Source organism: Protomyctophum bolini (assembly GCF_963924005.1).
Source record: "Protomyctophum bolini genome assembly, chromosome: 15".
NCBI classification, from domain to species: Eukaryota; Metazoa; Chordata; class Actinopteri; order Myctophiformes; family Myctophidae; genus Protomyctophum; species Protomyctophum bolini.
This window is the reverse complement of record NC_137876.1, coordinates 11,886,004-11,911,033: the sequence shown is the minus strand read 5'-3', so window position 1 is coordinate 11,911,033 and position 25,030 is coordinate 11,886,004. Positions and strand designations below refer to the sequence as shown.

The window sequence follows — 25,030 nt, the reverse complement described above, 5'->3', positions numbered from 1 at the left end:
CCCATGGTCCAAAATGATGAGAAACGAGGATAACTTTTTTTTTCAACATTTCAAAAAACATGGGCTATAACCCATCGTTTTTGTCATTTCGTCATTTTTTTCAAATCCTCAAAAATGATGAAAAACGGCGCGCTATAGTATGCCGTACGATATGGGCTATAGCCCATGGTCCAAAATGATGAGAAACGAGGCTAACTTTTTTTTTCAAAATTTCAAAAACATGGGCTATAACCCATCGTTTTTGTCATTTCGTCATTTTTTTCAAATCGTCAAAAATGATGAAAAACGGCGCGCTATAGTATGCCGTACGATATGGGCTATAGCCCATGGTCCAAAATGATGAGAAACGAGGATAACTTTTTTTTTCAACATTTCAAAAAACATGGGCTATAACCCATCGTTTTTGTCATTTCGTCATTTTTTTCAAATCCTCAAAAATGATGAAAAACGGCGCGCTATAGTATGCCGTACGATATGGGCTATAGCCCATGGTCCAAAATGATGAGAAACGAGGATAACCTTTTTTTTCAAAATGTCAAAAAACATGGGCTATAACCCATCGTTTTTGTCATTTCGTCATTTTTTTTAAATCCTCAAAAATGATGAAAAACGGCGCGCTATAGTATGCCGTACGATATGGGCTATAGCCCATGGTCCAAAATGATGAGAAACGAGGATAACTTTTTTTTTCAAAATTTCAAAAAACATGGGCTATAACCCATCGTTTTTGTCATTTCGTCATTTTTTTCAAATCCTCAAAAATGATGAAAAACGGCGCGCTATAGTATGCCGTACGATATGGGCTATAGCCCATGGTCCAAAATGATGAGAAACGAGGATAACTTTTTTTTTCAAAATTTCAAAAAACATGGGCTATAACCCATCGTTTTTGTCATTTCGTCATTTTTTTCAAATCCTCAAAAATGATGTAAAACGGCACGCTATAGTATGCCGTACGATATGGGCTATAGCCCATGGTCCAAAATGATGAGAAACGAGGCTAACTTTTTTTTTCAAAATTTCAAAAACATGGGCTATAACCCATCGTTTTTGTAATTTCGTCATTTTTTTCAAATCCTCAAAAATGATGAAAAACGGCGCGCTATAGTATGCCGTACGATATGGGCTATAGCCCATGGTCCAAAATGATGAGAAACGAGGCTAACTTTTTTTTCAAAATTTCAAAAAACATGGGCTATAACCCATCGTTTTTGTCATTTCGTAATTTTTTTCAAATCCTCAAAAATGATGAAAAACGGCGCGCTATAGTATGCCGTACGATATGGGCTATAGCCCATGGTCCAAAATGATGAGAAACGAGGCTAACCTTTTTTTTCAAAATTTCAAAAACATGGGCTATAACCCATCGTTTTTGTAATTTCGTCATTTTTTTCAAATCCTCAAAAATGATGAAAAACGGCGCGCTATAGTATGCCGTACGATATGGGCTATAGCCCATGGTCCAAAATGATGAGAAACGAGGCTAACTTTTTTTTTCAAAATTTCAAAAACATGGGCTATAACCCATCGTTTTTGTCATTTCGTCATTTTTTTCAAATCGTCAAAAATGATGAAAAACGGCGCGCTATAGTATGCCGTACGATATGGGCTATAGCCCATGGTCCAAAATGATGAGAAACGAGGCTAACTTTTTTTTCCAAAATTTCAAAAACATGGGCTATAACCCATCGTTTTTGTCATTTCGTCATTTTTTTCCAATCCTCAAAAATGATGAAAAACGGCGCGCTATAGTATGCCGTACGATATGGGCTATAGCCCATGGTCCAAAATGATGAGAAACGAGGATAACTTTTTTTTTCAACATTTCAAAAAACATGGGCTATAACCCATCGTTTTTGTCATTTCGTCATTTTTTTCCAATCCTCAAAAATGATGAAAAACGGCGCGCTATAGTATGCCGTACGATATGGGCTATAGCCCATGGTCCAAAATGATGAGAAACGAGGATAACTTTTTTTTTCAACATTTCAAAAAACATGGGCTATAACCCATCGTTTTTGTCATTTCGTCATTTTTTTCAAATCCTCAAAAATGATGAAAAACGGCGCGCTATAGTATGCCGTACGATATGGGCTATAGCCCATGGTCCAAAATGATGAGAAACGAGGCTAACTTTTTTTTTCAAAATTTCAAAAACATGGGCTATAACCCATCGTTTTTGTCATTTCGTCATTTTTTTCAAATCGTCAAAAATGATGAAAAACGGCGCGCTATAGTATGCCGTACGATATGGGCTATAGCCCATGGTCCAAAATGATGATAAACGAGGCTAACTCTTTTTTTTCAAAATGTCAAAAAACATGGGCTATAACCCATCGTTTTTGTCATTTCGTCATTTTTTTCAAATCCTCAAAAATGATGAAAAACGGAGCGCTATAGTATGCCGTACGATATGGGCTATAGCCCATGGTCCAAAATGATGAGAAACGAGGCTAACTTTTTTTTTCAAAATTTCAAAAACATGGGCTATAACCCATCGTTTTTGTCATTTCGTCATTTTTTTCAAATCGTCAAAAATGATGAAAAACGGCGCGCTATAGTATGCCGTACGATATGGGCTATAGCCCATGGTCCAAAATGATGAGAAACGAGGCTAACTTTTTTTTTCAAAATTTCAAAAACATGGGCTATAACCCATCGTTTGTCATTTCGTCATTTTTTTCCAATCCTCAAAAATGATGAAAAACGGCGCGCTATAGTATGCCGTACGATATGGGCTATAGCCCATGGTCCAAAATGATGAGAAACGAGGATAACTTTTTTTTTCAACATTTCAAAAAACATGGGCTATAACCCATCGTTTTTGTCATTTCGTCATTTTTTTCAAATCCTCAAAAATGATGAAAAACGGCGCGCTATAGTATGCCGTACGATATGGGCTATAGCCCATGGTCCAAAATGATGAGAAACGAGGCTAACTTTTTTTTTCAAAATTTCAAAAACATGGGCTATAACCCATCGTTTTTGTCATTTCGTCATTTTTTTCAAATCGTCAAAAATGATGAAAAACGGCGCGCTATAGTATGCCGTACGATATGGGCTATAGCCCATGGTCCAAAATGATGAGAAACGAGGATAACTTTTTTTTTCAACATTTCAAAAAACATGGGCTATAACCCATCGTTTTTGTCATTTCGTCATTTTTTTCAAATCCTCAAAAATGATGAAAAACGGCGCGCTATAGTATGCCGTACGATATGGGCTATAGCCCATGGTCCAAAATGATGAGAAACGAGGATAACCTTTTTTTTCAAAATGTCAAAAAACATGGGCTATAACCCATCGTTTTTGTCATTTCGTCATTTTTTTTAAATCCTCAAAAATGATGAAAAACGGCGCGCTATAGTATGCCGTACGATATGGGCTATAGCCCATGGTCCAAAATGATGAGAAACGAGGATAACTTTTTTTTTCAAAATTTCAAAAAACATGGGCTATAACCCATCGTTTTTGTCATTTCGTCATTTTTTTCAAATCCTCAAAAATGATGAAAAACGGCGCGCTATAGTATGCCGTACGATATGGGCTATAGCCCATGGTCCAAAATGATGAGAAACGAGGATAACTTTTTTTTTCAAAATTTCAAAAAACATGGGCTATAACCCATCGTTTTTGTCATTTCGTCATTTTTTTCAAATCCTCAAAAATGATGAAAAACGGCACGCTATAGTATGCCGTACGATATGGGCTATAGCCCATGGTCCAAAATGATGAGAAACGAGGCTAACTTTTTTTTTCAAAATTTCAAAAACATGGGCTATAACCCATCGTTTTTGTAATTTCGTCATTTTTTTCAAATCCTCAAAAATGATGAAAAACGGCGCGCTATAGTATGCCGTACGATATGGGCTATAGCCCATGGTCCAAAATGATGAGAAACGAGGCTAACTTTTTTTTCAAAATTTCAAAAAACATGGGCTATAACCCATCGTTTTTGTCATTTCGTAATTTTTTTCAAATCCTCAAAAATGATGAAAAACGGCGCGCTATAGTATGCCGTACGATATGGGCTATAGCCCATGGTCCAAAATGATGAGAAACGAGGCTAACCTTTTTTTTCAAAATTTCAAAAACATGGGCTATAACCCATCGTTTTTGTAATTTCGTCATTTTTTTCAAATCCTCAAAAATGATGAAAAACGGCGCGCTATAGTATGCCTTACGATATGGGCTATAGCCCATGGTCCAAAATGATGAGAAACGAGGCTAACTTTTTTTTCAAAATTTCAAAAAACATGGGCTATAACCCATCGTTTTTGTCATTTCGTCATTTTTTTCAAATCCTCAAAAATGATGAAAAACGGCACGCTATAGTATGCCGTACGATATGGGCTATAGCCCATGGTCCAAAATGATGAGAAACGAGGCTAACTTTTTTTTTCAAAATTTCAAAAACATGGGCTATAACCCATCGTTTTTGTAATTTCGTCATTTTTTTCAAATCCTCAAAAATGATGAAAAACGGCGCGCTATAGTATGCCGTACGATATGGGCTATAGCCCATGGTCCAAAATGATGAGAAACGAGGCTAACTTTTTTTTCAAAATTTCAAAAAACATGGGCTATAACCCATCGTTTTTGTCATTTCGTCATTTTTTTCAAATCCTCAAAAATGATGAAAAACGGCGCGCTATAGTATGCCGTACGATATGGGCTATAGCCCATGGTCCAAAATGATGAGAAACGAGGCTAACTTTTTTTTTCAAAATTTCAAAAACATGGGCTATAACCCATCGTTTTTGTAATTTCGTCATTTTTTTCAAATCCTCAAAAATGATGAAAAACGGCGCGCTATAGTATGCCGTACGATATGGGCTATAGCCCATGGTCCAAAATGATGAGAAACGAGGCTAACTTTTTTTTTCAAAAACATGGGCTATAACCCATCGTTTTTGTAATTTCGTCATTTTTTTCAAATCCTCAAAAATGATGAAAAACGGCGCGCTATAGTATGCCGTACGATATGGGCTATAGCCCATGGTCCAAAATTATGAGAAACGAGGCTAACTTTTTTTTCAAAATTTCAAAAAACATGGGCTATAACCCATCGTTTTTGTCATTTCGTCATTTTTTTCAAATCCTCAAAAATGATGAAAAACGGCGCGCTATAGTATGCCGTACGATATGGGCTATAGCCCATGGTCCAAAATGATGAGAAACGAGGCTAACTTTTTTTTTCAAAATTTCAAAAACATGGGCTATAACCCATCGTTTTTGTCATTTCGTCATTTTTTTCCAATCCTCAAAAATGATGAAAAACGGCGCGCTATAGTATGCGGTACGATATGGGCTATAGCCCATGGTCCAAAATGATGAGAAACGAGGCTAACTTTTTTTTTCAAAATTTCAAAAACATGGGCTATAACCCATCGTTTTTGTCATTTCGTCATTTTTTTCAAATCCTCAAAAATGATGAAAAACGGTGCGCTATAGTATGCCGTACGATATGGGCTATAGCCCATGGTCCAAAATGATGAGAAACGAGGCTAACTTTTTTTTCAAAATTTCAAAAAACATGGGCTATAACCCATCGTTTTTGTCATTTCGTCATTTTTTTCAAATCGTCAAAAATGATGAAAAACGGCGCGCTATAGTATGCCGTACGATATGGGCTATAGCCCATGGTCCAAAATGATGAGAAACGAGGCTAACTTTTTTTTTCAAAATTTCAAAAAACATGGGCTATAACCCATCGTTTTTGTCATTTCGTCATTTTTTTCAAATCCTCAAAAATGATGAAAAACGGCACGCTATAGTATGCCGTACGATATGGGCTATAGCCCATGGTCCAAAATGATGAGAAACGAGGCTAACTTTTTTTTTTCAAAAACATGGGCTATAACCCATCGTTTTTGTAATTTCGTCATTTTTTTCAAATCCTCAAAAATGATGAAAAACGGCGCGCTATAGTATGCCGTACGATATGGGCTATAGCCCATGGTCCAAAATGATGAGAAACGAGGCTAACTTTTTTTTCAAAATTTCAAAAAACATGGGCTATAACCCATCGTTTTTGTCATTTCGTCATTTTTTTCAAATCCTCAAAAATGATGAAAAACGGCGCGCTATAGTATGCCGTACGATATGGGCTATAGCCCATGGTCCAAAATGATGAGAAACGAGGCTAACTTTTTTTTTCAAAATTTCAAAAACATGGGCTATAACCCATCGTTTTTGTAATTTCGTCATTTTTTTCAAATCCTCAAAAATGATGAAAAACGGCGCGCTATAGTATGCCGTACGATATGGGCTATAGCCCATGGTCCAAAATGATGAGAAACGAGGCTAACTTTTTTTTCAAAATTTCAAAAAACATGGGCTATAACCCATCGTTTTTGTCATTTCGTCATTTTTTTCAAATCCTCAAAAATGATGAAAAACGGCACGCTATAGTATGCCGTACGATATGGGCTATAGCCCATGGTCCAAAATGATGAGAAACGAGGCTAACTTTTTTTTTCAAAATTTCAAAAACATGGGCTATAACCCATCGTTTTTGTAATTTCGTCATTTTTTTCAAATCCTCAAAAATGATGAAAAACGGCGCGCTATAGTATGCCGTACGATATGGGCTATAGCCCATGGTCCAAAATGATGAGAAACGAGGCTAACTTTTTTTTCAAAATTTCAAAAAACATGGGCTATAACCCATCGTTTTTGTCATTTCGTCATTTTTTTCAAATCCTCAAAAATGATGAAAAACGGCGCGCTATAGTATGCCGTACGATATGGGCTATAGCCCATGGTCCAAAATGATGAGAAACGAGGCTAACTTTTTTTTTCAAAATTTCAAAAACATGGGCTATAACCCATCGTTTTTGTCATTTCGTCATTTTTTTCAAATCGTCAAAAATGATGAAAAACGGCGCGCTATAGTATGCCGTACGATATGGGCTATAGCCCATGGTCCAAAATGATGAGAAACGAGGCTAACTTTTTTTTTCAAAATTTCAAAAAACATGGGCTATAACCCATCGTTTTTGTCATTTCGTCATTTTTTTTAAATCCTCAAAAATGATGAAAAACGGCACTCTATAGTATGCCGTACGATATGGGCTATAGCCCATGGTCCAAAATGATGAGAAACGAGGCTAACTTTTTTTTCAAAATTTCAAAAAACATGGGCTATAACCCATCGTTTTTGTCATTTCGTCATTTTTTTCAAATCCTCAAAAATGATGAAAAACGGCGCGCTATAGTATGCCGTACGATATGGGCTATAGCCCATGGTCCAAAATGATGAGAAACGAGGCTAACTTTTTTTTTCAAAATTTCAAAAACATGGGCTATAACCCATCGTTTTTGTAATTTCGTCATTTTTTTCAAATCCTCAAAAATGATGAAAAACGGCGCGCTATAGTATGCCGTACGATATGGGCTATAGCCCATGGTCCAAAATGATGAGAAACGAGGCTAACTTTTTTTTCAAAATTTCAAAAAACATGGGCTATAACCCATCGTTTTTGTCATTTCGTCATTTTTTTCAAATCCTCAAAAATGATGAAAAACGGCACGCTATAGTATGCCGTACGATATGGGCTATAGCCCATGGTCCAAAATGATGAGAAACGAGGCTAACTTTTTTTTTCAAAATTTCAAAAACATGGGGTATAACCCATCGTTTTTGTAATTTCGTCATTTTTTTCAAATCCTCAAAAATGATGAAAAACGGCGCGCTATAGTATGCCGTACGATATGGGCTATAGCCCATGGTCCAAAATGATGAGAAACGAGGCTAACTTTTTTTTCAAAATTTCAAAAAACATGGGCTATAACCCATCGTTTTTGTCATTTCGTCATTTTTTTCAAATCCTCAAAAATGATGAAAAACGGCGCGCTATAGTATGCCGTACGATATGGGCTATAGCCCATGGTCCAAAATGATGAGAAACGAGGCTAACTTTTTTTTTCAAAATTTCAAAAACATGGGCTATAACCCATCGTTTTTGTAATTTCGTCATTTTTTTTCAAATCCTCAAAAATGATGAAAAACGGCGCGCTATAGTATGCCGTACGATATGGGCTATAGCCCATGGTCCAAAATGATGAGAAACGAGGCTAACTTTTTTTTCAAAATTTCAAAAAACATGGGCTATAACCCATCGTTTTTGTCATTTCGTCATTTTTTTCAAATCCTCAAAAATGATGAAAAACGGCGCGCTATAGTATGCCGTACGATATGGGCTATAGCCCATGGTCCAAAATGATGAGAAACGAGGCTAACTTTTTTTTCAAAATTTCAAAAAACATGGGCTATAACCCATCGTTTTTGTCATTTCGTCATTTTTTTCAAATCCTCAAAAATGATGAAAAACGGCACGCTATAGTATGCCGTACGATATGGGCTATAGCCCATGGTCCAAAATGATGAGAAACGAGGCTAACTTTTTTTTTCAAAATTTCAAAAACATGGGCTATAACCCATCGTTTTTGTAATTTCGTCATTTTTTTCAAATCCTCAAAAATGATGAAAAACGGCGCGCTATAGTATGCCGTACGATATGGGCTATAGCCCATGGTCCAAAATGATGAGAAACGAGGCTAACTTTTTTTTCAAAATTTCAAAAAACATGGGCTATAACCCATCGTTTTTGTCATTTCGTCATTTTTTTCAAATCCTCAAAAATGATGAAAAACGGCGCGCTATAGTATGCCGTACGATATGGGCTATAGCCCATGGTCCAAAATGATGAGAAACGAGGCTAACTTTTTTTTTCAAAATTTCAAAAACATGGGCTATAACCCATCGTTTTTGTCATTTCGTCATTTTTTTCAAATCGTCAAAAATGATGAAAATCGGCGCGCTATAGTATGCCGTACGATATGGGCTATAGCCCATGGTCCAAAATGATGAGAAACGAGGCTAACTTTTTTTTTCAAAATTTCAAAAAACATGGGCTATAACCCATCGTTTTTGTCATTTCGTCATTTTTTTTAAATCCTCAAAAATGATGAAAAACGGCACTCTATAGTATGCCGTACGATATGGGCTATAGCCCATGGTCCAAAATGATGAGAAACGAGGCTAACTTTTTTTTTCAAAAACATGGGCTATAACCCATCGTTTTTGTAATTTCGTCATTTTTTTCAAATCCTCAAAAATGATGAAAAACGGCGCGCTATAGTATGCCGTACGATATGGGCTATAGCCCATGGTCCAAAATGATGAGAAACGAGGCTAACTTTTTTTTCAAAATTTCAAAAAACATGGGCTATAACCCATCGTTTTTGTCATTTCGTCATTTTTTTCAAATCCTCAAAAATGATGAAAAACGGCGCGCTATAGTATGCCGTACGATATGGGCTATAGCCCATGGTCCAAAATGATGAGAAACGAGGCTAACTTTTTTTTTCAAAATTTCAAAAACATGGGCTATAACCCATCGTTTTTGTAATTTCGTCATTTTTTTCAAATCCTCAAAAATGATGAAAAACGGCGCGCTATAGTATGCCGTACGATATGGGCTATAGCCCATGGTCCAAAATGATGAGAAACGAGGCTAACTTTTTTTTCAAAATTTCAAAAAACATGGGCTATAACCCATCGTTTTTGTCATTTCGTCATTTTTTTCAAATCCTCAAAAATGATGAAAAACGGCACGCTATAGTATGCCGTACGATATGGGCTATAGCCCATGGTCCAAAATGATGAGAAACGAGGCTAACTTTTTTTTTCAAAATTTCAAAAACATGGGGTATAACCCATCGTTTTTGTAATTTCGTCATTTTTTTCAAATCCTCAAAAATGATGAAAAACGGCGCGCTATAGTATGCCGTACGATATGGGCTATAGCCCATGGTCCAAAATGATGAGAAACGAGGCTAACTTTTTTTTCAAAATTTCAAAAAACATGGGCTATAACCCATCGTTTTTGTCATTTCGTCATTTTTTTCAAATCCTCAAAAATGATGAAAAACGGCGCGCTATAGTATGCCGTACGATATGGGCTATAGCCCATGGTCCAAAATGATGAGAAACGAGGCTAACTTTTTTTTCAAAATTTCAAAAACATGGGCTATAACCCATCGTTTTTGTAATTTCGTCATTTTTTTTCAAATCCTCAAAAATGATGAAAAACGGCGCGCTATAGTATGCCGTACGATATGGGCTATAGCCCATGGTCCAAAATGATGAGAAACGAGGCTAACTTTTTTTTCAAAATTTCAAAAAACATGGGCTATAACCCATCGTTTTTGTCATTTCGTCATTTTTTTCAAATCGTCATAAATGATGAAAAACGGCGCGCTATAGTATGCCGTACGATATGGGCTATAGCCCATGGTCCAAAATGATGAGAAACGAGGCTAACTTTTTTTTTCAAAATTTCAAAAAACATGGGCTATAACCCATCGTTTTTGTCATTTTGTCATTTTTTTCAAATCCTCAAAAATGATGAAAAACGGCGCGCTATAGTATGCCGTACGATATGGGCTATAGCCCATGGTCCAAAATGATGAGAAACGAGGCTAACTTTTTTTTTCAAAATTTCAAAAAACATGGGCTATAACCCATCGTTTTTGTCATTTCGTCATTTTTTTTAAATCCTCAAAAATGATGAAAAACGGCGCCCTATAGTATGCCGTACGATACGGGCTATAGCCCATGGTCCAAAATGATGAGAAACGAGGCTAACTTTTTTTTTCAAAATTTCAAAAACATCGTTTTTGTCATTTCGTCATTTTTTTCAAATCCTCAAAAATGATGAAAAACGGCGCGCTATAGTATGCCGTACGATATGGGCTATAGCCCATGGTCCAAAATGATGAGAAACGAGGCTAACTTTTTTTTTCAAAATTTCAAAAACATGGGCTATAACCCATCGTTTTTGTCATTTCGTCATTTTTTTTAAATCGTCAAAAATGATGAAAAACGGCGCGCTATAGTATGCCGTACGATATGGGCTATAGCCCATTGTCCAAAATGATGAGAAACGAGGCTAACTTTTTTTTTCAAAATTTCAAAAACATGGGCTATAACCCATCGTTTTTGTCATTTCGTCATTTTTTTCCAATCCTCAAAAATGATGAAAAACGGCGCGCTATAGTATGCCGTACGATATGGGCTATAGCCCATGGTCCAAAATGATGAGAAACGAGGATAACTTTTTTTTTCAACATTTCAAAAAACATGGGTTATAACCCATCGTTTTTGTCATTTCGTCATTTTTTTCAAATCCTCAAAAATGATGAAAAACGGCGCGCTATAGTATGCCGTACGATATGGGCTATAGCCCATGGTCCAAAATGATGAGAAACGAGGCTAACTTTTTTTTTCAAAATGTCAAAAAACATGGGCTATAAGTTATAGCCCATGTTTTTTGACATTTTGAAAAAATTTCGTCATCAGAAACGAGGCTAACTTTTTTTTTCAAAATGTCAAAAAACATGGGCTATAACCCATCGTTTTTGTCATTTCGTCATTTTTTTCCAATCCTCAAAAATGATGAAAAACGGCGCGCTATAGTATGCCGTACGATATGGGCTATAGCCCATGGTCCAAAATGATGAGAAACGAGGCTTAATTTTTTTTATCAAAATTTCAAAAACATGGGCTATAACCCATCGTTTTTGTCATTTCGTCATTTTTTTCAAATCCTCAGAAATGATGAAAAATGGCGCGCTATAGTATGCCGTACGATATGGGCTATAGCCCATGGTCCAAAATGATGAGAAACGAGGCTAACTTTTTTTTTCAAAATTTCAAAAACATGGGCTATAACCCATCGTTTTTGTCATTTCGTCATTTTTTTCCAATCCTCAAAAATGATGAAAAACGGCACGCTATAGTATGCCGTACGATATGGGCTATAGCCCATGGTCCAAAATGATGAGAAACGAGGATAACTTTTTTTTTCAACATTTCAAAAAACATGGGCTATAACCCATCGTTTTTGTCATTTCGTCATTTTTTTCAAATCGTCAAAAATGATGAAAAACGGCGCGCTATAGTATGCCGTACGATATGGGCTAAAGCCCATGGTCCAAAATGATGAGAAACGAGGCTAACTTTTTTTTTCAAAATGTCAAAAAACATGGGCTATAACCCATCGTTTTTGTCATTTCGTCATTTTTTTCAAATCCTCAAAAATGATGAAAAACGGCGCGCTATAGTATGCCGTACGATATGGGCTATAGCCCATGGTCCAAAATGATGAGAAACGAGGCTAACTTTTTTTTTCAAAATTTCAAAAACATGGGCTATAACCCATCGTTTTTGTCATTTCGTCATTTTTTTCAAATCGTCAAAAATGATGAAAAACGGCGCGCTATAGTATGCCGTACGATATGGGCTATAGCCCATGGTCCAAAATGATGAGAAACGAGGCTAACTTTTTTTTCCAAAATTTCAAAAACATGGGCTATAACCCATCGTTTTTGTCATTTCGTCATTTTTTTCCAATCCTCAAAAATGATGAAAAACGGCGCGCTATAGTATGCCGGTCCAAAATGATGAGAAACGAGGATAACTTTTTTTTTCAACATTTCAAAAAACATGGGCTATAACCCATCGTTTTTGTCATTTCGTCATTTTTTTCCAATCCTCAAAAATGATGAAAAACGGCGCGCTATAGTATGCCGTACGATATGGGCTATAGCCCATGGTCCAAAATGATGAGAAACGAGGATAACTTTTTTTTTCAACATTTCAAAAAACATGGGCTATAACCCATCGTTTTTGTCATTTCGTCATTTTTTTCAAATCCTCAAAAATGATGAAAAACGGCGCGCTATAGTATGCCGTACGATATGGGCTATAGCCCATGGTCCAAAATGATGAGAAACGAGGATAACTTTTTTTTTCAACATTTCAAAAAACATGGGCTATAACCCATCGTTTTTGTCATTTCGTCATTTTTTTTCAAATCCTCAAAAATGATGAAAAACGGCGCGCTATAGTATGCCGTACGATATGGGCTATAGCCCATGGTCCAAAATGATGAGAAACGAGGCTAACTTTTTTTTTCAAAATGTCAAAAAACATGGGCTATAACCCATCGTTTTTGTCATTTCGTCATTTTTTTCAAATCGTCAAAAATGATGAAAAACGGCGCGCTATAGTATGCCGTACGATATGGGCTATAGCCCATGGTCCAAAATGATGAGAAACGAGGATAACTTTTTTTTTCAAAATTTCAAAAAACATGGGCTATAACCCATCGTTTTTGTCATTTCGTCATTTTTTTCAAATCCTCAAAAATGATGAAAAACGGCGCGCTATAGTATGCCGTACGATATGGGCTATAGCCCATGGTCCAAAATGATGAGAAACGAGGATAACCTTTTTTTTCAAAATGTCAAAAAACATGGGCTATAACCCATCGTTTTTGTCATTTCGTCATTTTTTTTAAATCCTCAAAAATGATGAAAAACGGCGCGCTATAGTATGCCGTACGATATGGGCTATAGCCCATGGTCCAAAATGATGAGAAACGAGGATAACTTTTTTTTTCAAAATTTCAAAAAACATGGGCTATAACCCATCGTTTTTGTCATTTCGTCATTTTTTTCAAATCCTCAAAAATGATGAAAAACGGCGCGCTATAGTATGCCGTACAATATGGGCTATAGCCCATGGTCCAAAATGATGAGAAACGAGGATAACTTTTTTTTTCAAAATTTCAAAAAACATGGGCTATAACCCATCGTTTTTGTCATTTCGTCATTTTTTTCAAATCCTCAAAAATGATGAAAAACGGCGCGCTATAGTATGCCGTACGATATGGGCTATAGCCCATGGTCCAAAATGATGAGAAACGAGGATAACTTTTTTTTTCAAAATTTCAAAAAACATGGGCTATAACCCATCGTTTTTGTCATTTCGTCATTTTTTTCAAATCCTCAAAAATGGCGCGCTATAGTATGCCGTACGATATGGGCTATAGCCCATGGTCCAAAATGATGAGAAACGAGGATAACTTTTTTTTTCAACATTTCAAAAAACATGGGCTATAACCCATCGTTTTTGTCATTTCGTCATTTTTTTCCAATCCTCAAAAATGATGAAAAACGGCGCGCTATAGTATGCCGTACGATATGGGCTATAGCCCATGGTCCAAAATGATGAGAAACGAGGATAACTTTTTTTTTCAACATTTCAAAAAACATGGGCTATAACCCATCGTTTTTGTCATTTCGTCATTTTTTTCAAATCCTCAAAAATGATGAAAAACGGCGCGCTATAGTATGCCGTACGATATGGGCTATAGCCCATGGTCCAAAATGATGAGAAACGAGGATAACTTTTTTTTTCAACATTTCAAAAAACATGGGCTATAACCCATCGTTTTTGTCATTTCGTCATTTTTTTCAAATCCTCAAAAATGATGAAAAACGGCGCGCTATAGTATGCCGTACGATATGGGCTATAGCCCATGGTCCAAAATGATGAGAAACGAGGCTAACTTTTTTTTTCAAAATGTCAAAAAACATGGGCTATAACCCATCGTTTTTGTCATTTCGTCATTTTTTTCAAATCGTCAAAAATGATGAAAAACGGCGCGCTATAGTATGCCGTACGATATGGGCTATAGCCCATGGTCCAAAATGATGAGAAACGAGGATAACTTTTTTTTTCAAAATTTCAAAAAACATGGGCTATAACCCATCGTTTTTGTCATTTCGTCATTTTTTTCAAATCCTCAAAAATGATGAAAAACGGCGCGCTATAGTATGCCGTACGATATGGGCTATAGCCCATGGTCCAAAATGATGAGAAACGAGGATAACTTTTTTTTTCAAAATTTCAAAAAACATGGGCTATAACCCATCGTTTTTGTCATTTCGTCATTTTTTTCAAATCCTCAAAAATGATGAAAAACGGCGCGCTATAGTATGCCGTACGATATGGGCTATAGCCCATGGTCCAAAATGATGAGAAACGAGGATAACCTTTTTTTTCAAAATGTCAAAAAACATGGGCTATAACCCATCGTTTTTGTCATTTCGTCATTTTTTTTAAATCCTCAAAAATGATGAAAAACGGCGCGCTATAGTATGCCGTACGATATGGGCTATAGCCCATGGTCCAAAATGATGAGAAACGAGGATAACTTTTTTTTTCAAAATTTCAAAAAACATGGGCTATAACCCATCGTTTTTGTCATTTCGTCATTTTTTTCAAATCCTCAAAAATGATGAAAAACGGCGCGCTATAGTATGCCGTACAATATGGGCTATAGCCCATGGTCCAAAATGATGAGAAACGAGGATAACTTTTTTTTTCAAAATTTCAAAAAACATGGGCTATAACCCATCGTTTTTGTCATTTCGTCATTTTTTTCAAATCCTCAAAAATGATGAAAAACGGCGCGCTATAGTATGCCGTACGATATGGGCTATAGCCCATGGTCCAAAATGATGAGAAACGAGGATAACTTTTTTTTTCAAAATTTCAAAAAACATGGGCTATAACCCATCGTTTTTGTCATTTCGTCATTTTTTTCAAATCCTCAAAAATGGCGCGCTATAGTATGCCGTACGATATGGGCTATAGCCCATGGTCCAAAATGATGAGAAACGAGGATAACCTTTTTTTCAAAATTTCAAAAAACATGGGCTATAACCCATCGTTTTTGTCATTTCGTCATTTTTTTCAAATCCTCAAAAATGATGAAAAACGGCGTGCTATAGTATGCCGTACGATATGGGCTATAGCCCATGGTCCAAAATGATGAGAAACGAGGATAACTTTTTTTTTCAAAATTTCAAAAAACATGGGCTATAACCCATCGTTTTTTTTCATTTTTTCCAAATCCTCAAAAATGATGAAAAACGGCGCGCTATAGTATGCCGTACGATATGGGCTATAGCCCATGGTCCAAAATGATGAGAAACGAGGCTAACTTTTTTTTTCAAAATTTCAAAAACATGGGCTATAACCCATCGTTTTTGTCATTTCGTCATTTTTTTCAAATCGTCAAAAATGATGAAAAACGGCGCGCTATAGTATGCCGTACGATATGGGCTATAGCCCATGGTCCAAAATGATGAGAAACGAGGCTAACTTTTTTTTTCAAAATTTCAAAAACATGGGCTATAACCCATCGTTTGTCATTTCGTCATTTTTTTCCAATCCTCAAAAATGATGAAAAACGGCGCGCTATAGTATGCCGTACGATATGGGCTATAGCCCATGGTCCAAAATGATGAGAAACGAGGATAACTTTTTTTTTCAACATTTCAAAAAACATGGGCTATAACCCATCGTTTTTGTCATTTCGTCATTTTTTTCAAATCCTCAAAAATGATGAAAAACGGCGCGCTATAGTATGCCGTACGATATGGGCTATAGCCCATGGTCCAAAATGATGAGAAACGAGGATAACCTTTTTTTTCAAAATGTCAAAAAACATGGGCTATAACCCATCGTTTTTGTCATTTCGTCATTTTTTTAAATCCTCAAAAATGATGAAAAACGGCGCGCTATAGTATGCCGTACGATATGGGCTATAGCCCATGGTCCAAAATGATGAGAAACGAGGATAACTTTTTTTTTCAAAATTTCAAAAAACATGGGCTATAACCCATCGTTTTTGTCATTTCGTCATTTTTTTCAAATCCTCAAAAATGATGAAAAACGGCGCGCTATAGTATGCCGTACAATATGGGCTATAGCCCATGGTCCAAAATGATGAGAAACGAGGATAACTTTTTTTTTCAAAATTTCAAAAAACATGGGCTATAACCCATCGTTTTTGTCATTTCGTCATTTTTTTCAAATCCTCAAAAATGGCGCGCTATAGTATGCCGTACGATATGGGCTATAGCCCATGGTCCAAAATGATGAGAAACGAGGATAACCTTTTTTTCAAAATTTCAAAAAACATGGGCTATAACCCATCGTTTTTGTCATTTCGTCATTTTTTTCAAATCCTCAAAAATGATGAAAAACGGCGTGCTATAGTATGCCGTACGATATGGGCTATAGCCCATGGTCCAAAATGATGAGAAACGAGGATAACTTTTTTTTTCAAAATTTCAAAAAACATGGGCTATAACCCATTGTTTTTGTCATTTCGTAATTTTTTTCAAATCCTCAAAAATGATGAAAAACTGCGCGCTATAGTATGCCGTACGATATGGGCTATAGCCCATGGTCCAAAATGATGAGAAACGAGGATAACTTTTTTTTTCAAAATTTCAAAAAACATGGGCTATAACCCATCGTTTTTTTTCATTTTTTCATTTTTTTCAAATCCTCAAAAATGATGAAAAACGGCGTGCCATAGTATGCCGTACGATATGGGCTATAGCCCACGGTCCAAAATGATGAGAAACGAGGCTAACTTTCTTTTTCAAAAAATTTCAGAATGGACAAAATCAGGTATCATCTGTGTGACTCTATGCATAGATACTGCTACTGTATGTCTCGTTTCATTACATAGACATTTCAACAGTTAGGTTCTTAGCTTACATATATGATACTTGACTATTTCCAGGCAGGCAGGCACTCTGTTGCTGGCTCCATGAAGAAGCCTGGTCCACGGTCACACTCTTGAGGCAGCTGGGGGTCCATAGTAGAAGTCCATGGACCTGCAGACTGCAGAGGGGTAGACATGAATGAATTGTGGACCCTGTTGTAAACAAGTGTAATGATTAATTGGGTCGTCTACTCATAGTTAACAGTCTTTGTATTGAGTTTGTGCTTGAAATGTACTGTAATTCTGCAAACTGTTAATAAATATTTCAATCAATCTGATTGATTAATCAGAAAGCGGGATAGAAGTGACATCACACATTGTGTTGTGTTGTGTGTATGGGTGGGTGTGTGTGTTTTGCCCCTACAGTTTAAACCTGAGGCAGTGTAAATGTTTAACATGTGTCCATTTGAGAATAAAATTACATTAAAACAAAAAAAGTATTTTATGTATTTGAAATACAGAAAATACTCAATTTGAAAGTATTTAGATACAAAATACATCTCATTTCTTCCATCCCAGCGAAATACAAATTACAAAATACAAAAAAGTATTTCAAATACGTATTTCAAATACATGTATTTCAAATACTGCCCATCTCTGTTTGTGCCCACGCGCCTACTGTGGCCTCTAAACTAACCGTACACAGCAGATTAAACATCAAAATAATACCAAAAGCAAATAAAGTGCATAGCAGCAACATCTAAACCACATCAATCAATATTAATAATGGCCCAGTATGCACCCGCATGTCCTCAGCCCAATCATTGCACATTAGGCCATGGGACAACGGCTTCTAAAAGCTTTAGATTTTGAGATAGTTTGCCCCCAGGCAGCACACAGCAAATAAACAAATCAAAATAAGGTCAATATGCCAAACCAAATTCACATAGTAAAGTAAATATATTGTAAATATATATTTTATAAATAAAACATTAGGGCAATAATCAGTGAGGCAAGATACTAAGATAATAAAGTTACAAGTTTATAATTACTAGGGAACATTTGATTATTAAGGTCAAACAAGACAACATGGAAATAGACTAAAGTGCACAAATGAACAATATGGCCAACAGTGGCATGTGCTCAACCAAACAAAAGCCATTAGCAACATTGGCTGCAACCAACAAGGCCTACCATGTGCTTTCTCCTTCACCCTGCATGAGAGGGTACCCCATTTCCTGCAGCAGAGGCAAAATGGCTCTCAACTAGGAGGAACAAGACTTTTGTGCTTCCTGCTGGTCATGTGACTAGGTCAGGTGCAGTAGGTGCACCCATTCACCTGGATTCCCACATACATTTTGACCATATTTGAAAATAGCCGATCTACAAGCTCGCAATGCGGCGCATTGTTTGAGCTTGTACAGCTGCTATTTTCTAAAAGGTTTTTATACATTTGAAAACTTGAAATGGGACATTCTGCACAATGAGCATAGGCGGATCCTCAAAAAAGATGAAAAACGGCGTGCTATAGTATGCCGTACGATATGGGCTATAGCCCATGGTCCAAAATGATGAGAAACGAGGCTTAAAAAAAATAAAAAATTCAAAAAACTATGGGCTATAACCATCATTTTTTTCATTTTTTTCAAATCCTCAAAAATGATGAAAAACGGCGCGCTATAGTATGCCGTACGATATGGGCTATAGCCCATGGTCCAAAATGATGAGAAACGAGGATAACTTTTTTTTCAAAATTTCAAAAAACATGGGCTATAACCCATCGTTTTTGTCATTTCGTCATTTTTTTCAAATCCTCAAAAATGATGAAAAACGGCGCGCTATAGTATGCCGTACGATATGGGCCATGGTCCAAAATGATGAAAAACGTGGATACATTTATTTATTTTTAATTAAAAAAACGATGGGCTATAACCCATCGTTTTTTTCATATTTTTTCAAATCCTCAAAAATGATGAAAAACAGCGTGTTATAGTATGCCGTACGATATGGGCTATAGCCCATGGTCAAATGATGAAAAACGAGGATTAAAAAAAAACAAAATTAAAAAAAATGATGGGCTATAACCCATCGTTTTTTTCATCTTTTTTCAAATCCTCAAAAATGATGATAAACGGCGTGCTATAGTATGCCGTACGATATGGGCTATAGCCCATGGTCCAAAATGATGAAAAACGAGGACTTTTTATTTTATTTTTTAAATTACATCTGGCCACAGAAGATCACGGGATCAACTGAATGTCACTGTCATATAGACTCAATATGTTTGTCTAGTAGGACTATAGTAAATAACAATAAAAAAGAAAACGCTATATGATTTTGTAAAAAAATGAAAAAAAAAACATATTTAGCCCCACCCCCATGCCCCCACCCCCATGTCAAAAATAGATGAAATCGAAAGAAAGCAGCAAATGATAGAAAATGTACACTCATCTTTTACTTTCTCTAATAACCTAAAACATGAACCTTGGTTGAAAAAAATATAAAGTTGTCCTTTAAGTAAAAGTATCAATAGTGCTGTATAGAAATACTCAAAGTCATAAAAGTCCAGAATTTAAAATGTACTTCAGCAAAACTACAAAAGTATTGGTTTTATAGCTATTGAAAAATAGCAGATCTACAAGCTCATAGCACGGGTGTCACCCAGTGCCGCGCTACGAGCTTGTACATATGCTATTTTTGAAAAAGATGTGGTGCAAATATTTGAATGAATATTCTTTTACATCAAACTTTTTTAACTAAAATAATCTTTACTTCGGTCACTGGAAAAACATATTTTCAGATGGGGGTCGGTGGCCAATTACATATATTTTTGGGGGTCCTTGACATGAAAATGTTTGAGCACCACTGACATAGAAACATGGGCTTTTCAGAAAACTGTCAGGATTTAGAAGGCATTTGTAGAATAGTCCTCAGGTCAAAATGTATGTTTTGTAATAAATATTTAAAAGAAATCTGCAAGTAACTAGTAACTAATGTTTTCAAATAAAGGTAGTGGAGGTAAAAGTATAATATTTGGATCGGAGATGTAGTTGTTAGTAGAAGTAAAAAATATTGGGAAAAAACTCAAATTGCAAAAAAGTTATGACCGAAAGTACTCAAATTCCCTCGAAAACCGTTTTTAACATTGTAACGTTGTAGTAACCTTGCAATAACATGATTGTAACATTGTAACACACTCACCGGTCTGCCGGGTCCACAGGCCGGGGAGAGGCAGGGAGCCAAATCTGTACCTCTCCCCCCGCTGTTCTGAGAAGGGTTCCAGACAAGAGCACCAGGCATCATTCTCCTTTAAAAACAAACAAAAAAAGTATATATATTATAAAAAGATCAGACCCCGTCTGAAGTGAGTGGTACTGTACTGTACTGTACTGTACTGTACTGTACTGTACTGTACTAGCCCTCCTCCCTGGCCTGTGTGGCCTTTGTGGTGAACAAACGCTATAACACTATTTTCGTGCTCGGACCCAGGGACACAGCCACACACATAGCTGTCTATAGGAGTGGTTGCACCACTCAAAAATCACACCCGTGTGAAGTGAGGGTTGCTCATCATCATCGTACATCATCATCAAGAATGGTGGTCCCTTAGTGTTCCTGAGTGTTCCCACCGACATCTGACTGGTTAGCGGATTTGCTTGTCTACATACGACATACATTTTTCCTTCATTGTCAATGGCAATTTATGTTTTGATGTTTAATTTACGTCATGTTTGAAGGAAATTTGACCTAATTTCTCCTGTCATTGGCAAATATTGAGACGTGTGGGGACAAATGCTGTATTAAAAAAGAATCACACTCGTGTGAAGTGAGGGGTGTCTTATCATCGTACATCATCATGACGTAACGTATGTCGATTTGCTCAGACACATATGACGTAAATTCACCATTCATTGTCAATGGGAACTGAAAAAAATAAACCGAACAAGAAAACTGTGTTTGAATTGATTTCGGACCAAAATTGGGCATAGGTTCGCCGTGACATTACTCCTTTAACCCATTTTGGACTGAGGTCGATTAAAAAAAGGCTTCTAGATCCCAAAAGAAAATCTGAAAAACCTGTCTTTCTTTGTCAAATATAAAATAGCAGACCTACAAGCTCGTAGAGCGCCACTCAGTGGCGCGCTATGAGCTTGTAGATCTGCTATTGTTGGCCGTTGTTATATAGGGAAACTGTTGGACGTTGTTATATAGGGAAAAACATAAGTAGGCTACAACAGTAAAAAAAAAATGTTACTTGAGTATTTCAATTTCCAGTACTTTTACTTCACTTTCACCACTCTCAGGGGCAAATATTGTACTTTGTACATTTAGAGCAGTGGTTTTCAACTCTTCATATCAAGGCCCAGTATTTATTTATTGGGCATTTGAGCCACTGAACCACCATTTGACGACATTTAGCCTCTCAGACCCAAAACTAAAGAATATTTTCATGTCGTTGGATAAGATCTTGCTGTATTGATGTTGGTACCATTAGGAGAGATAACAGGCAGACGTTGATCAAAATAATTCTTCTACATTCTCTAATTGTGTGGACTTCTGATAAATTAAGTAATGCAGATGTTTAATAATTTAACTCTCGAGAGCGTAAAATGATACCAGGTCCATTTGGTACATCATTACTACAAAACACACATCAACCACATTAAGCCCTATATACACTTCGGCCATTTGAAAATTGCTGATCTACAAGCATGCGATGCGACACATTGAGTTTGTAGATCTGCCATTTTCAAAAATATTTGTATACAATTTATACATTTGAAAACTTGTGTGAAATGGGACATTCTGCATAGTAATTGCGACCGTAGATCACTATGAAAACCTGCAAAACAAGTGGCTCCGTCACCATATACGGGCGTCAGTCCATCACGACTTGTGACACGAGGACAGAGCGACACGGAGGCTGCCATGACACTCCATATATAGGCATTGCATTGGGACTGGATTACCCAGAAGCCCTGAGAATTAGACCAGAGGACGATTCTACGAATGCCTTCTAAATCCCGACAGTTATGAATATTTTATAAGAATATTTTCAAAAATAGCAGACCTACAAGCTCGCAGCTTGAGCTTGTGAGCTATGAGCTTGTAGATCTGCTATTTTTCAATGGCTAAAGTATAACAATGCTTAAAACACCAAAAGGGGTTCCCGCCACAAAATGGGTTAATATTCATCAAAACCAGAGCAGAATTCCCACCACGGGACTCAGGCAATCAATTAATACAGTTGCAACGACTATAGAAATTGTGAAATATCCCTTCAAGAAAAAGTATCAATGCTTCCATGTGGAAATATATCCAGATTTCAAAATGTACTTGATTAAAACACTGTAGACATGTTATTTATTATGAGCTACTTTCTGTCAAGAAATTCTGTGCAGGTGATTATTTTTTCTAAAGTGTTGGAAGCGCTCATTGAAGTCACTGAACAGCCCTGCACCACCCGTTTTGAATTTGCATAATGCAGGAGGCAGCATCACGGCCAGTTACATTTTGTGCAGGAACCCCTTTTGGTGTTTTAAGCATTATGTTATACTTTAGCTATTGAAAAATAGCAGATCTACAAGCTCATAGCGCGGCACCGAGTGCCGTGCTATGAACTGCTATGAACAGTAGGTCTGCTATTTTTTTTTTAATCATGAAAATGTGCCTCAAATCTTTGAATATATATTCTTCAATTTCAGTTTATGTATATACTAAGCTCTTCTTTTCTGACTTCCAACATGACTGGACTGTACTGTACTGTACTGTACTCCTCCCTGGCCTGGGTCTGTGTGTTAGGCTGTAAACAAATGCTATAACACTATTTCTGTGCTCAGACACAGACACATACCACTCAAAAAGACAAAACGCCATACAAATATGAACATGAACACCCCCTCCTCTACAGTGCTTTGGCCCTTTCTAATCAACAGGATTACCAACAACACTGCAGATGAGACAGGCCAATGACCCACAAATAATTTTGCTTCCGCAGTGTCAACAAATTAATTTAAATAATGGACCCTGATGTGAAAGGGGTTGAAAAGCACTGAGCTAAGCTAACAGTAGGCCAACACCTGCAAACACTCACGGTGACTCACCTGCAGTTTGATGCAGCTGATGGACATAAAGGCCTACTTCTGTTTCCACAGCTTCTTCTTTATAGTTGTTTGGTTTTTCACCAGCCATGGTAAAAAAACACTGACGACTCTCATTAACTCCATGTAGGCCTACATGTCAATAAAAGTTGCATTCCGAGGTGTTTAATATTAAAACAAACGGATTGTTGTAACAAACACTGTCTATAGTCTAGAGCAGCACGCGTGCTGCTTGTTGGGCGTGGGTGTGGTGGTGTGACGTCACTATGACCAAAAGGTGGCGTGCACGAGCTGATGTCTTAGATACATGCACGTGCGTTATCATGGATCCCACTTCAGCTCAAACACAGCTCAGCTCAGAACCCCGACTGCAAAGATGCACGCACACGTACGCTCGCAATAAACTCTTATATGTTCAACAGCAGTAGATAGGTTAGATGAAGAGTTGTGTAATTTCAGAGTTCAACAGAAATGTTTAAAAGTATTCTGTTGTGATTTTACATTCAAAGCAAAAGGGATGTAGTGATATGTGCTATAACAGCCACTAGATGGCAATGATGATGACTATATACTATACTGCTATATCTAGACCAGTGGTAGTTCCCAAACTTCTTCATGTCAAGAACCCCCACTAAGTATCCCGCGGACCCCCATTTGAAAACATAATGCCAGGGACCACCATATATCTCTGGGTCCCCCAATGTATTTAACTGACAAATGGAACCAACGGGTCAATTTGGTTCCATTTGTACACTCTGAGGTATAGGCCTACAGACCCATTTGGTTACTAACCATCATTTAGCTGGGGACCCCCTGGAACTCCCTCAAGGACCCCTAGCTGGGTCCCCACTTGGTCAAGATGGAAATAATTGATCCAAATTCATCAATTCAATCATAACTACTAACAATGTGAATATAAGCAGTATAGAAAATCAAGGGCAGAGAAATAAGTAAGTTACAAACACAGTGGTGTACAATTATAACTCAACATTGCTTTTATGTTTTACATCCAGGTAACTGAATGTCTCGAAAACCAAGGAAATGTGTGTAGACTTCAGGAGAGCCCTCCCAGTTCCCCAGAACAGCGTTGCCCATGGTGAGCAAGTCCACCTGCAGACCACTTACAGATACCTGGGTATACTACATTTGACAGCAAGCTGAAATTCGATGTGAAACTTGTGCAAGAAAGGCCAACAACGCCTCTTTTGCTTGAGGCAGATCGCTAAATTTCAGGTTGACAAATCCCTAATGAAACTGTTCTACGGTGCCTTTATTGAGTCAGTTATCTCATTCTCCATCATTTGTTGGTATGGAAACCTAAACATAAAGGACAAAAACCACCTTGGTAGGATTGTGAGAACGGCCTCAAAGATTGCCGGAGTTCATTTCAGTAGTCTATCTAGACCAAGTATTTAAAAATCAGGTGCTTAAGAAAGCCTATGAATTCTGTAATGTCTGTACAAGTTAGCTAGTCTGTTTGGGTTGTTATCTCACATGCATGACTGACTTGTATTTTCATATGATCAGAAATAACTAACAGAATGTGCT

General features: G+C 36.9%; 1 long non-coding RNA gene across 2 annotated transcripts in view; it reads left to right on the top strand.

Annotated features, from left to right (window-relative positions):
• LOC308329977 overlaps nt 1-17,614 on the top strand; it is a 37,208-nt gene extending 19,594 nt beyond the window's left edge. For both annotated transcript variants that reach the window (XR_013965429.1, XR_013965430.1), the window contains one exon: nt 17,460-17,614. This is a non-coding gene — a long non-coding RNA (uncharacterized lncRNA). The remainder of the gene's footprint in view (nt 1-17,459) is intronic.
• Nucleotides 17,615-25,030: the final 7,416 nt, after the last annotated feature.